This window comes from Balaenoptera borealis (assembly GCF_965194805.1).
Source record: "Balaenoptera borealis genome assembly, chromosome: 18".
Taxonomy (NCBI): domain Eukaryota; kingdom Metazoa; phylum Chordata; class Mammalia; order Artiodactyla; family Balaenopteridae; genus Balaenoptera; species Balaenoptera borealis.
The window spans coordinates 4,948,867-4,962,608 of NC_138877.1; the positions used below are offsets into that span (position 1 = coordinate 4,948,867).

Sequence of the window (13,742 nt, forward strand, 5' to 3'; positions counted from 1 at the left end):
TGAGAAAGCCCGCATGCAGCAACGAAGACCCAACGCAGCCAAAAATAATTTAAAAAATAAAAATAAAAATAAACAAAACTGGGGCTTCCCTGGTGGCGCAGTGGTTAAGAATCCGCCTGCCAATGCAGGAGACACAGGTTCGAGCCCTGGTCGGGAAGATCCCATGTGCCGCGGAGCAATAAAGCCCGTGCACCACAACTACTGAGCCTGTGCTCTAGAGCCTGCGAGCCACAACTACTGAGCCCGCGTGCCATAACTACTGAAGCCCGCATGCCTAGAGCCCGTGCTCCGTGAAGAGAAGCCACAGGAATGAGAACCCTGCGCACTGCAACAGAGTAGCCCCCGCTCGCCACAACCAGAGAAAGCCTGTGCAGCAATGAAGACCCAATGCAGCCAAAAATAAATAAATAAAATAAATTTTAAAAATAAATAAATAAAAAATAGAATAAAACTGTAGGGACTTCCCTGGTGGCGCAGTGGTTAAGAATCTACCTGCCAATGCAGGGGACATGGGTTCAAGCTGTGGTCTGGGAAGATCCCACATGCTGTAGAGCATCTAAGCCCATGTGCCATGACTACTGAGCCTGCGCTCTAGAGCCCGTGAGCCACAGCTACTGAGTCCACACGCCACAACTACTGAGCCCATGTGCCACAACTACTGAAGCCTGCACACCTAGAGCCCATGCTCCGCAACAAGAGAAGCCACCGCAATGAGAAGCCTGCGCACCGCAACGAAGAGTGGCCCCCACTTGCTGCAATGAGAAAGCCTGCATGCAGCAACGAAGACCCAACGCAGCCAAAAATAATTTAAAAAATAAAAATAAAAATAAATAAAACTGGGGCTTCCCTGGTGGCGCAGTGGTTAAAAATCCGCCTGCCAATGCAGGAGACACAGGTTCGAGCCCTGGTCCAGGAAGATCCCATGTGCCGCGGAGCAACAAAGCCCATGCATCACAACTACTGAGCCTGCGCTCTAGAGCCTGCACGCCACAACTACTGAGCCCGCGTGCCACAACTACTGAAGCCCACGCGCCTAGAGCCTGTGCTCTGCAACAAGAGAAGCCACCGCAATGAGAAGCCCGCGCACCGCAATGAAGAGTAGTCCCCGCTCGCTGCAACTAGAGAAAGCCCGCGCACAGCAACCAAGACCCAACACAGCCAAAAAATAAATAAATAAAATAAATAATAATAATAAATAAATAAAACTGTACTGCATGGCCCAGCCCGTGCATTAATGCAATAAAAATACATGAGGAAGAAGCAGACCTCTCTATTCACAGACAACATGGTTGTATATAGAGAAAATCCTAATAAAGAAAAAAATAGCTACGAGAATGATTAGTGAATTTAGCAAGTCACAAGCTATAAGGTAATTATAAAAATTGTACTTGAAAACAGTAACAGTAACTTCCCTGGCGGTCCAGTGGTTAAGACTCCCTGCTTCCACTGCAGTGCGTGTGGGCTCGATTCAAGAGCACGCATGTCATGCGGCAAGGCCAAATAAATAAATTTTAAAAATGTTTAAATGGTAACGATGACAAATTGGAAAAGGAAATTTTAAAATACCATCCTTGGGACTTCCCTGGCAGTCCAGGGGTTAAGACTGAGTGCCTACACTGCAGGGGGTGCGCGTTCGATCCCTGGTCGGGGAACTAAGATCCCACGTGCCACACGGCGTGGCCAAACAATAAATTTAAAAAAATTTTTTAAGAAATACCATTATTGAATTTTTAAATACCATTCAAAACTTGAATATTGAGAGATAAATTTGGTAAGAGAGGTAAAAAGACTGTATATCAGAAACTACAAAACATTCTTGCGAGAAATTAAGGAAACCTAAATAATTGGAGAAATATATTCATGGACTGGAAGACTCGATAATGCTAAAATGTCAATTCTCCAATTCTCTTCAAATTAATCTACAATTAAATACACCCCCAACCCAAATCCCAGCATTTTTATTAGAATTTGAACAGCTGATTTAAAATTTTATATTAAAATTCAAAGGATCTAGAATAGACAAAACTTTTTCAGAGAGGATATACCACATGGTGAAAGATTTAAAAATGAAGTACAGTAATCAAAACAATATGGTCTATAGATGTATAGATCAATGAGACAGAATAGAGATTCCAGATATAAACCCATACATATAACTTCAATGGATTTTTTTTTTTTTTTTTACAAAGTTGCCAAGGTAATTCTATGGGAAAAGCATAATCTTTTCAACAAAAGATACTGGAACAACTAGAGATCCATACGCAAGAAATGAATGTCAACCTGTACAACACACCATAAACAAAAATTAACTCAAAGCAGATCAGAAAACTAAACATAAAACTTAAAAAGAGGGCTTCCCTGGTGGCGCAGTGGTTGGGAGTCTGCCTGCCAATGCAGGGGACATGGGTTCGAGCCCTGGTCTGGGAAGATCCCATATGCCACGGAGCAACTAGGCCCGTGAGCCACAACTACTTAGCCTGCGCGTCTGGAGCCTGTGCTCCGCAACAAGAGAGGCCGCAATAGTGAGTGGCCCCCGCTTGCCGCAACTGGAGAAAGCCCTCGCACAGAAACTAAGACCCAACACAGTCATAAATAAATAAAGAAAGAAAGAAAGAACGTGAAAAAAAAAAAAATACCAAGTGTTTGAAAATAAACTTCCTCAAAGAAGGTATACAGGGGGCTTCCCTGGTGGCGCAGTGGTTGAGAATCTGCCTGCCAATGCAGGGGACACGGGTTCGAGCCCTGGTCTGGGAAGATCCCACATGCCGCGGAGCAACTGGGCCCGTGAGCCATAATTACTGAGCCTGCGCGTCTGGAGCCTGTGCTCTGCAGCAAGAGAGGCCGCTATGGTGAGAGGCCCGCGCACCGCGATGAAGAGTGGCCCCCACTTGCCACAACTGTAGAAAGCCCTCGCACAGAGACGAAGACCCAACACAGCCATAAGTAAATAAATAAATTAATTAAAAAAAAAAAGAAGGTATACATATGGCAAACAACCACACAAAGAGAGACTCTGTGTCATTAGTCATCAGAAAAATGCAAAATAAACTCAAAGAGATAGTATATAATATTTTAGTGAGGTCATAAACGATAAGTGATATACCATAAAACTTTTGGGCTGAACTTATTCATATTAAACTTCTAATTTAAGATTATTTGATACGAAACAGTTAATTATATTATACATTTAAAATTACAGTCCCTGATTTATATATATCCAAATTGTAAATGGCCTCCCCATGATTTGGCTTCTTTGGCACCAAAATCTTTCCAAGACCTTTCTGTGAGGAATCTCATGCCCAGATCTTGACTCTCCCCTATGCCCCATCCCCCATCCTGCCTTCCTACCTTCCTGCCCTGAGAGCCTTTACTAGCACAGCTACTGGAGATACTCAGCTGCAGCTTGCACCTGACCACCTCATTCTCTGAGAGCCTGAAGAGGCTAAAAAGCAATGGTCTCTGAGTGGGTCAGTGACACAGTTATAATTAAGAGGGAGAAAGGCATCCCAAATTCCAAATAATTTTTAAATGGCCTTTTAGAATATAATATTTTCACTAGCTGTCAATCACCAGAAATATAATTAATACTATAGAATATAAGGCATGTTAAAATCTTTTTTTAAATGCATATTTTTTAAATACTGACAATCATCATTCTTTGCCTGTTTCTCCTTTTCTTTAGCACTTGTACTAGAGCCAATTCCCAAACTTGTCTGCCCACTGGAATCTTCAGAAGAACTTCATAAACTACTTACTGATGCCTGTAGCTTAACCACAGTGATTGTGGTTCAGTTGGTTTGGGGTGTGGCCCAGGCTTTGGAATTTAAAAAATCTCTTGGTGATTCTAGTGTACAGACAAGTATGGAAACACTAGTAGAAAATGATATGGAGATGATGATCCTATGTAACTCTTATTTTCAGGGTCTTAACAGTAATAGGTTTCATGTGATGCAAGTTGAAACATAGGAAAGACCACCACGTAGATTATGTACACCTGGTCAGTTAGGGTTGGCATTCAGGCTGGATTTACAAGTAGGAGCCTGGAAACCCAGGTCCTCATGTCATATAACTTCATGGTGATGAATGATATTTTGTGTTTAAGTTGTTTGCTTGCCTATTATGTACAAAGCATCTTTAAATTAAATTTAAATATGTATTATTAGTGCCAAAACAACACACCAGGTGATGTGGATAAAGAATTCAGTCCCATAAACTTTTAAGGAAATTTGCAAAGAGCATTTTATCCATTAGTCCTCCTTCCCACCCAGGAAGCACAAATAATCAGTAATTGTTTATTCCTTATAGAGAATCTGAGGGTGTTTTCTGTGTGTGTGGTGTGTTGAGGGAAGACTGAAATATTTTAAATATTTTTTAAAGAAATTTTTTAATCTTAAGGGAAAAAAATGAATATTTTTAAAAGAAGACTAAGATTTTTGAATCTTAAGGAAAAAAGAATAAAAAATGAACATTTTTATAAAGAATTAGCTGACTGAACGCTTGTCATTTAACGATAACTTCTGCAAAATAATAAAATTCAATAAAATCGTGGTATTTCTGGTTCTGGATTTGGACCCATTCTCACCACAACCGTTTATATTCCTTTATATATTTTGAAGATAATTTATGATTCCCAAATATATTCTACTTATTGTATGTTGAGCCTTCTTTTCTCTGTACTACTTGGTATATTACAAAGTTGTCTTCATTACCTTTTTTAAAAAATGTGTGTGTTAATCATTCTCATGCTTTATTTTATAATTTTAGCAAATAGGTATGTATCCCAAAACAATATATATGCTTATTATAACTTCTACAAAACTGACATAAAACTGTATGCAGTGGATGGGACACCTGGTCACTCCACAGATATTATCAGGTATATGAACTTTGCCAGTATGGTGGCATTAGATGTCTTCTCATTGCCTGATTACTGAGATGTTGTGTATCTTTCTTATATTTTTTGCCATTTATATTTCATTAACTTTTAAAAACAGCTTTATTGAGATATAATTTACATATCATACAATCCACACATTTAAAATGTACAACTCAATGGCTTTTAGTATTTTGACAGAGTTGTGTTAACTATCACCATAATCAATTTTAGAACACTTTCATTACCCTCAAAAAGAAACCCTGGACCCCTTAGGTGTCCCCTCCCAGTCCCTTCATTCTCCCAGCTCTAGGCAACCACTAATCTACTTTCTATTCCTATATATTTGTCTGTTCTGGACATTTCATATAAATGGACTCACACAATATATGCTCCTTGTGACTGGATTCTCTTACTTAGTATAATGTTTTCAAGATGTGTCACTGTTGTAGCACAATCAGTACTTTATTTCTTTCTATTAACAAACACTATTCCATTATATGGATATAGCACATTTTATTTACCCATTCATTGATAATGAGCACTTGGGCTACTATGAATAATGCTGCTATGAACACTGGTTTATAAGTTTTTGTGTGGACATAGATTTTCATTTCCCCTGGACATATACCTAGGAGTGGGATTCCTGGATCATATGGTAACTCTATACTTAACCATTAAAGGAAATGCCAGACTGTTTCCCAAAGCAGCTACACCATGTTACATTCCGGTCAGCAGTGCACGAGGGTTCCAATTTCCCCACTTCCTTGTCAATGCTTGTTGATATCTGTCATTTTGATTTGAGCCATCTTAATGTGTGTGAAGTAGTATCTCGTCATTTTAATTTGCTTTTGTTTAAATATTAATGATGTTGAGCATATGTTTATTAGTTATTTGTATATCTTTTTGGAGAAATGTCTATTAAAATCCTTTGCACATTTTAAAAAATTGGGTCATAGTCTTTTTTTGTTGAGTTGTAAATGTTCTCTACATACTCTGGATACAAATCCTTTGTTATTCATAACTTGCAAATGCTTTGCTCCATTCTGTGGTTTGTATTCAATATTTTCATTTTCTTGATGGTATCTTTTGATGCACAAAAGTTTTTTATTTTGATGAAGTAAGATTTAGTTATTTATTCTTGTGTTGCTTCTATTTTTGGTGTTGTATCCAAGAAGTCTTTGCCTAACCCAGGTCAGAAAAATTTAATGCAATACTTTCTTCTAAGAGGTTTATTTGCTCTTACATTTAGTTCTATGATCCATTTTGACTTCATCTGTGAGTCTGATGTGAGGTAGGAGCCCAAATTCACTCTTTTGCACATGGATATCCAGTTGTCTCAGAAGCATTTGTTGAAAAGACTGTTCTTCCCTGCCTCCCAGTTAATGGCATTGGCACCCTTGTAAATATCAATTAATCATAAATTTGAAGGCTTCTTTCTCAATTTTATTCATTTAGCTATGTATTTCTATCTTTATGCCAGTACCACTGTCTTACTGTAACTATGCAGTAAGTTTTGAAATCAAGAAGTGTGAGTCTTCCAACTTTGTTCTTCTTTGACAAGGTTTTGGCTATTCTGGATCCCTTGCATTTCCATATCAATTTTAGAATCAGCTTGTACATCTCTGCAAAGAAGTCAGCTGGGACTTAGAGAAGAATTGCATTGGACCTTTAAACTGATTTGAGGAGTATTGCCAGTTTAACAATATTGTCTTCTAATTCTTAAACATGGGATGTCTTTACATTCACTTAAGCCTTCTTTAATTTCTTTCAACAATGTGTTGTAATTTTCAAAGTATGAATTTTACACTTCTTTTGTTAAATTTATTCATACGTATTTTATTCATTTTGATGCAACTGTAAGTAGAGTTGTTTTCTTAATCTCACCTTCAGTTTTCTTATTTTTATTTTATAGAAATAAAATAGATTTTTGTGTATACTGATCTTGTATCCTGACACTTTTTAATTAATTAGTTCTAATGGTTTTTTAGTAGACTCTCTAGTATATATATATTTATAAAATGTCATATGCAAAGAGAGATCATTTTACTTCTTCCTTCCTAACCTGTTATGACAATTACTGTATTTTCTTGCCCAGTTGTACTAGCTAGAATTTCCAGCACAATGATGCATAGAAATGTTAGAAATAATATCTTTGTCTTGTTCTTGATTTTAGGGGGAGAGCATTCAGTCTTTCACCACTAAGCATAATGTTAACTATGGGTTTTTTGTAGATGTCCTTGATCAGGTTGAGGAAGCTCCATTTTATTCCTAGTTTGTTGAGAGTTTTCATCACGAAGGAGTATTGGCTTTTGTCAAATTCTTTTTCTGAATCTACTGAGCTGATCATGTCATTTCTGTCCTTTACTCTATTGCTATGACGTATTACATCAGTTTATTTTAGGATGGTAAGCCAACCTTGCATTCTTGGGATAAATCCCACTTGGTTATTGTTTATAATCCTTTTATGTATTGCTAAATTTGGCATGTTGATATTTTGTTGAAGATTTTGCATCTATATTGTTTTATTAAATTGCTTTTAAAATCAGGTATGAAAAGACAGAAGACAAAGTATTCATTTACACTGTCATGTATAAATACATCATTTCTTCTACCAGTGCTCTTTGTGGTTTTGATGGACTCAAATTTTTGTCTGGGTTTACTTGCTTTTAACCTGAAGAACTTCCTTTAGTATCTCTTATAAAGGTGTGTATTCTAGCATCAAATTCTCTCATTTTTCTGTTTATCTGGTAATATCTTTATTTTGCCTTCATTTTTGAAAGATTATTTTACTGAGCTAAGATTCTTGGCTGACAGGTGTTTTCTTTTTTTTTCTTTCGGCCTTTGTGTCATTCCACTATATTCTGGCCTCCATCTTTTCCAAAAAGAAATCATCTGTTATTCTCATTGGAGTTCCTTTGTATGGATGAGTCATTTTTCTTTTGCTGCTTTCAGCATTTTTCCATCGTTTTTGGCTTTCAACATTTTTGCTTCAGTGTGTCTGGGTGTGAATCTCTTAGTATTTATCTCACTTGGAGTTAATTGGATTTCTTGGCTGTGTGGCTTAATGTTTCTCAGCTAATTTGACACTCTTCAGCTATTATTTCCTTGAATTTTTTTCTGCTTCACTGTTTTTCTCCTCTAGTTCTGGTACTCCCATTGTGCTTATGTTGGTGTGTTTAAAGGATTCTCACATTCTCTGAGGCTCTGTTAAATTTTCTTCACTCTGTTTTTTTCTCTGGTCTTCAAATTACGTATTCTCTATTGATCTAACTTCAAGTTTGCTACCCTTTTTTCTTCCAGTTCAAATCTACTGCTGAGCCTCTTTAACACATTTTTCACTTTGGTACTTTTTAACTCCAGGATTTTCATTTGGTTCTTTATTATAATTCCTATCTCTTTATTGATAATCTCTATTTGATGTGCCATTGCCTTCATACCTTCAAGCATGGTTTCTTTTAGTTCTTTGGACATATTTATAACAGCTACTTCAAACTCTTTGTGAAGTCTGACATCTGGGCCCTCTCACAGGCAGTTTCTGTTGCCTGCTTTTTTCTCCTGTGTAAGGGTCACACAGTTCTGTTTCTTTGCATGTTTCATTTTTCTTTTTTTTCTGTAGTTAAAAACTAGACATTTTACATAATATGTTATAGCTGCTCTGAATACTGTTTCCTCTCCACTTCCTTTAAGGCTTGTACTTATTGTTGAAGCATTTTTATTTGTTTCATGATTTGGCTACGCTTTTTTAGTGAAATCTATTTCCCCCATAGTGTGAGACCTCAGTGTTGCTCCTTGGAAAGTGCAGCCTTGAGCAACCACACAGTTGCCTTGATTTTAGTGGGACTCTCTTTTTTTAAAATTATTATTATTTATTTATTTTTGGTTGTGCTGGGTCTTCGTAGCTGCGTGCAGGCTTTCTCTAGTTGTGGCAAGCAGGGGCTACTCTTCATTGCAGTGTGTGGGCCTCTCATTGCGGTGGCTTCTCTTGTTGTGGAGCAGGGGCTCTAGAGTGCACAGGCTTCAGTAGTTGCAGCATGCAGGCTCAGTAGTTGCAGCATGAGGGCTCTAGAGCATGCAGGCTCAGTAGTTGTGGCACACGGGCTTAGTTGCTCCACAGCATGTGGGATCTTCCCAGACCAGGGATGGAACCCATGTCCCCTGCATTGGCAGGCAGACTCTTAACCACTGGACCACCAGGGAAGTCCACAGCAGGACTTTCTTGACTGTCTTTCCCCCTGATTTCTCTGTTAAGCTGACTCTTGACATTACACCAGGTGTTAGGCTCCAATAATTATTGGCAGATTGCTCTATTGCTTTTAATGATACCCTGGGGCATAAATTGCACATCAGTCTGATCCAGTTAAATTCAGGCAGAGACAGTTTTGAGACCAGTCTTTGAGGTTTGTTCTCATCTCAGGAGGGCTCTTTCTGTCTGTCTCTTTCCCTGGTTCTCTCTGGTAAATTAGTTGGCCTATGATTAACTTGTTGCTCTTAATGAAGAAGGGTTATTGTTTTTGAGAGTATCCTTAGATTTGAACTTCCCCCCACTGTTTCTAATAACGTCATTTTCTTTGGAGAAGAGCTTTGGAGCTCTTTTTCCTCTCATAATAGGCAAAACCTTAGACCCAGTACTCTTTTTTTTTTTTTTTTTTTGATTTATTTTTGGCTGCACTGGGTCTTCATTGCTGCATGTGGGCTTTCTCGAGCTGTGGCGAGCAGGGTCTACTCTTCATTGCAGTGCGTGCGCTTCTCATTGTGGTGGCTTCTCTTGCAGACCACGGGCTCTAGGGGCGTGCACTCAGTAGTTGTGGCTCACAGGCTCTAGAGCACAGGCTCAGTAGTTGTGGTGCAGAGGCTTAGTTGCTCCGTGGCATGTGGGATCCTCCCAGACCAGGGATCGAGCCCGTGTCCCCTGAAATGGCAGGCAGATTCTTAACCATGGCACCACCAGGGAAGTCCCAGACCCAGTGCTGTTGTGCTAGTGGTCTAGCACAAGGCCACTAGTCTTCTTGGCTTGATTCTCCCAGAAATCTCTTGGAGATTCTCTGCCCTACAAGTGAGTTGTGGTGAGAGTGACCAGGGCCCCAGTACTCTTGGCCTGTCATGCATAGGGTTGAAACTCTGTCCTATGAATATAAGTTGGCTGGAAAAATGGAGCTCTAGCTTCCTGGCCACACCCTTCAGAAATCCTGCCTCTTCAATCCAGAGTTGCAAGGGATGAGAAATGCTAGTGGCCTGCCCTTCCTGTGAGATGGTAACCCTTGATTGAGAACCGAGGGCAGCAGTAGTACCATATTCCTGCCCACCCCTGCCTGAAGTGGAGCTTCCATCCAGCCAGGCTATGATGGGGCAGGGAAGGAGTGGGTCATGGCTCAAATGCCACAGATTCTTGATGTTCTTACTGAGTTTTAGTAGATTGATGAATAAATGTTTCTTCCTTGTCTTTTGGATAATTTTCAGAGAATTTACAGTGTTGTGTTTTTATAGTTTTGCAGCTTTGTGTTTTGGGGGATGAGGAGCACATCCAAGAAGCTCCTGACACTGCCATTCTGGAAGTGGAACTGACTCTTTGTAAATGTGTGACTTTGCTATATTAGTTGTTATCATTTGAAAATTTGCCTATTTGTTGTTTTTTTTTTTAAATTAGTTAATTAATTAATTTATTTTTGGTTGCATTGGGTCTTCGTTGCTGTGCACAGGCTTTCTCTAGTTGCGGTGAGCAGGGGCTACTCTTCGTTGTGCTGCGCGGGCTTCTCATTGCTGTGGCTTCTCTTGTTGAGGAGCACAGGCTCTAGGTGCTTGGGCTTCAGTAGTTGTGGCACGCAGGCTTCAGTAGTTGTGGCTCACAGGCTCTAGCACACAGGCTCAGTAGTTGTGGCTCACGGGCTTAGTTGCTCCGCGGCATGTGGGATCTTCCCGGACCAGGGCTCGAACCCGTGTCTCCTGCATTGGCAGGCGGATTCTCAACCACTGAGCCACCAGGGAAGCCCTGCCCATTTGTTTTAAAAGGAAAGCCTTTTGCAATATAATGGCAGATTTACTCCTTTAAATACAAATGAACATAAACACACACAACCAAAACTCAACTAAAAAAAGATGTCCAAGATTAGGACATGTTGCTAATAATATCCAATAAAAATTAAAGCTGGTTAAAGGAAAATAATTATATTTCACATCTTAATTTGTGGCTATGAGTGCATTACACACCAGTAACATACTTGATAAATGTATCTCCTACTTCTGGATGGACTATACACAAACTAGTTTGGCAAAAAACTTCACATATAATGTTATTTTGAAAATTGTAGGTCAGGAAAAGGAGACTTAGTCCAATAATGAAATAGAAGGTTAAATTTCTATATAATCTTGTTGGACTAGTGCTACAGTTTAAATTGAAGCATACAGTTTGAGAAATGAAAACAATACATAAAGTAGACATAAATTTCAAACTAACAGAGGGAATCTATGACCCATTAGAACTGTTGTGCTTTCTATCACAAAGCACATAGTATCTCAAATATTTATTAAAAATTAACAATAAAAGCACTAATTCCCAATTTATACATGTCAGAGGCAAAGAGAATGGTCTCTAAAGGCCATCTGTTAAATGTTCAAACTACACTCTGCTATTTAGATTATACTATTAGATTTAGGTGAATACATATCTAAATATATTTTTAATCCCATTTTCGTTCTTCAGTTCTTTCTGTAGAGACACACACACACACAGAAACATTGACACACACACCCCCACGTTGAGAATAACATGTTCTTTGCTGAATATTTGAAACAATGAAGCTATTACCATGTTCCAGCATTTTTGTGGGCAACCAGAAGAGAATGAAGGAATGGACCAAAGCATTTATACATTGAATCCAAAGCACCTAAAAGAAAAAAAGCAAGAAAGTCAAGATAGTACCCTGGTCTAAATCTAAAAATATGTGACATTATAAAGTATATTTGCTGGGTGAAACAGTTACAAAGCTAAAATGTCTTCCTGGAGACTGAAAATTTCTATTTCTTTATTCTCCTCTTAAAAGAAATGACTGTGAAATTACAGTATGATATTATTTGAAAAACAAATTTATTAAATATAAATGTGTAGAACTCAAAGACAGTATATTTATTATAAAAACGTATAAAGACTTAAATTATCCAGCAAAAGAGAACCAGAAGGAATTTTTTAAAGAAATAATAAAAATACTTTCAATCTTTAAATTATAGTACTTTAAATATAATTTAATACCAGATTTTACATGATACACTCTGTACCTTTACATCTACACCCTGACTCTGGTTGAAATAATTTTTAATACCCCATATACAGGCATACCTCAGAGATACTGCAGGTTTGGTTCCAGACCACCACAATAAAGCAAATATTGCAATAAAGTGAGTCACATGAACTTTTTAGTTTCCCAGTACATATAAAAGTTATGTTTACACTATACTTAGTCTATTAAGTGTACAATAGCATTATGTCTAAAAAAACAATGTACACACATTAATTAAAATGCTAACCATCATCTGACAATGCAGGGTTGCCACAAACCTTCAATTTGTAAGAAACACAGTATCTACAAAGTGCAATAAAACAAGGTATGCCTGCACAATTTTCTTAAAGGAAATCTCAATATAAAATCTATGGGATCAATCAAACAAGGGTGCACATTGGTTGGGAAATGATAGAACAATAACAAAAACAAGTCTTTGTTCATTCAATTCTAAATATACCAGCTTTTTTTTTTTTTTTTCATGCTTGCCAGGAAGACTAACAGATAAAGGACTAGAGAAGAAGAGAATGTGGAAAAAACATATTTGGCCTGTGACTCAAATTTCCTGGAGTAAAGCAGATTTTAGGAAAGAATGTAAGAAACTGGTTCAAAAACAAAGCTACTACCAAATTGGAAAACCTCAGGATTCATGGAATGTTGGGTAGAGTACATAAAAACATGGCATAGGGCTGCATTCCTTGTGTTTTTTGATTATTTTTCCTAAAGCAGCAGAAAGGGAAGAGACAAAAGTACATTTTGGAGGGAAGTTGAGATGAAAGACCTGCAATAATCTTCTGCTTACCTTTATATTGAAAATATCACCTGTCTGAGAAATTGTGTAGAGTTGTGGATACCTAAGCAGGCTCTCCTGACTGCAACACTGTTCAAAGATTCCCAGAGTAATAGGTGGCAGTGACGTGAAAATCTACATAGGAAACAAGACTCTATTAAAAAGAGCTTTCAGTCTGTATTTGAGATTGTATTGTGCAATGTCATTTTCCTCGCTTTGATAACGTACTGCAGTTATTACATGCACCCCAATGTTCATAGCAGCATTATTAACAATTGCCAAAGCATGGAAGCAACCTAAGTGTCCATCAACAGATGAATGAATAAAGAAGATGTGGTATATATATATATTGGGTTGGCCAAAAAGTTCATTTGGTTAATGAATATGTTATTCAATAAGGTTCTTGGTGAAAATGAAAAATGTATCTTTTTACTTAAAACCGAATGAACTTTTTGGCCAACCCAATATATGTATACACATATATTTGATTATACACACACACACACACACACACACACACACACACACAAATGGAATACTACTCAGCCATAAAAAGAATGAAATTTTGCCATTTGCAGCAACATGGATGGACTTGGAGGGCATCATGCTAAGTGAAATAAGTCAGACAGAAAAAGACAGATACTGTATGATATCACTTATATGTGAAATCTGAAAAATACAACAAACTAGTGAATAGAACAAAAAAGAAGCAGACTCACAGATATAGAGAACAAACTAGTATTTACCAGTGGGGAGAGGGAAGTGGGTAGGGGCAATATGGGAGTAGGGAATAAAGGGGTTATTA

The 13,742-nt window shown here is 38.0% G+C and overlaps 1 protein-coding gene and 1 long non-coding RNA gene across 2 annotated transcripts in view; one reads left to right on the forward strand and one right to left on the reverse strand.

The window, feature by feature from the left end:
- Window positions 1-462: 462 nt before the first annotated feature.
- Window positions 463-10,509, forward strand: LOC309615483. Its single transcript, XR_014236870.1, has 2 exons — window positions 463-2,668; window positions 2,978-10,509. It is a non-coding gene; the product is annotated as an uncharacterized lncRNA (long non-coding RNA).
- The window catches only part of LOC309615448 (phospholipid-transporting ATPase IB-like), a 61,131-nt gene continuing 56,896 nt past the window's right edge, over window positions 9,508-13,742 (reverse strand). The window contains exons 16-17 of the mRNA XM_082365107.1: window positions 12,950-13,072; window positions 9,508-11,757 (exon numbers count right to left, since the gene is read on the reverse strand). The gene's annotated coding sequence lies outside the window, so the exon portion shown is untranslated. The remainder of the gene's footprint in view (window positions 11,758-12,949; window positions 13,073-13,742) is intronic.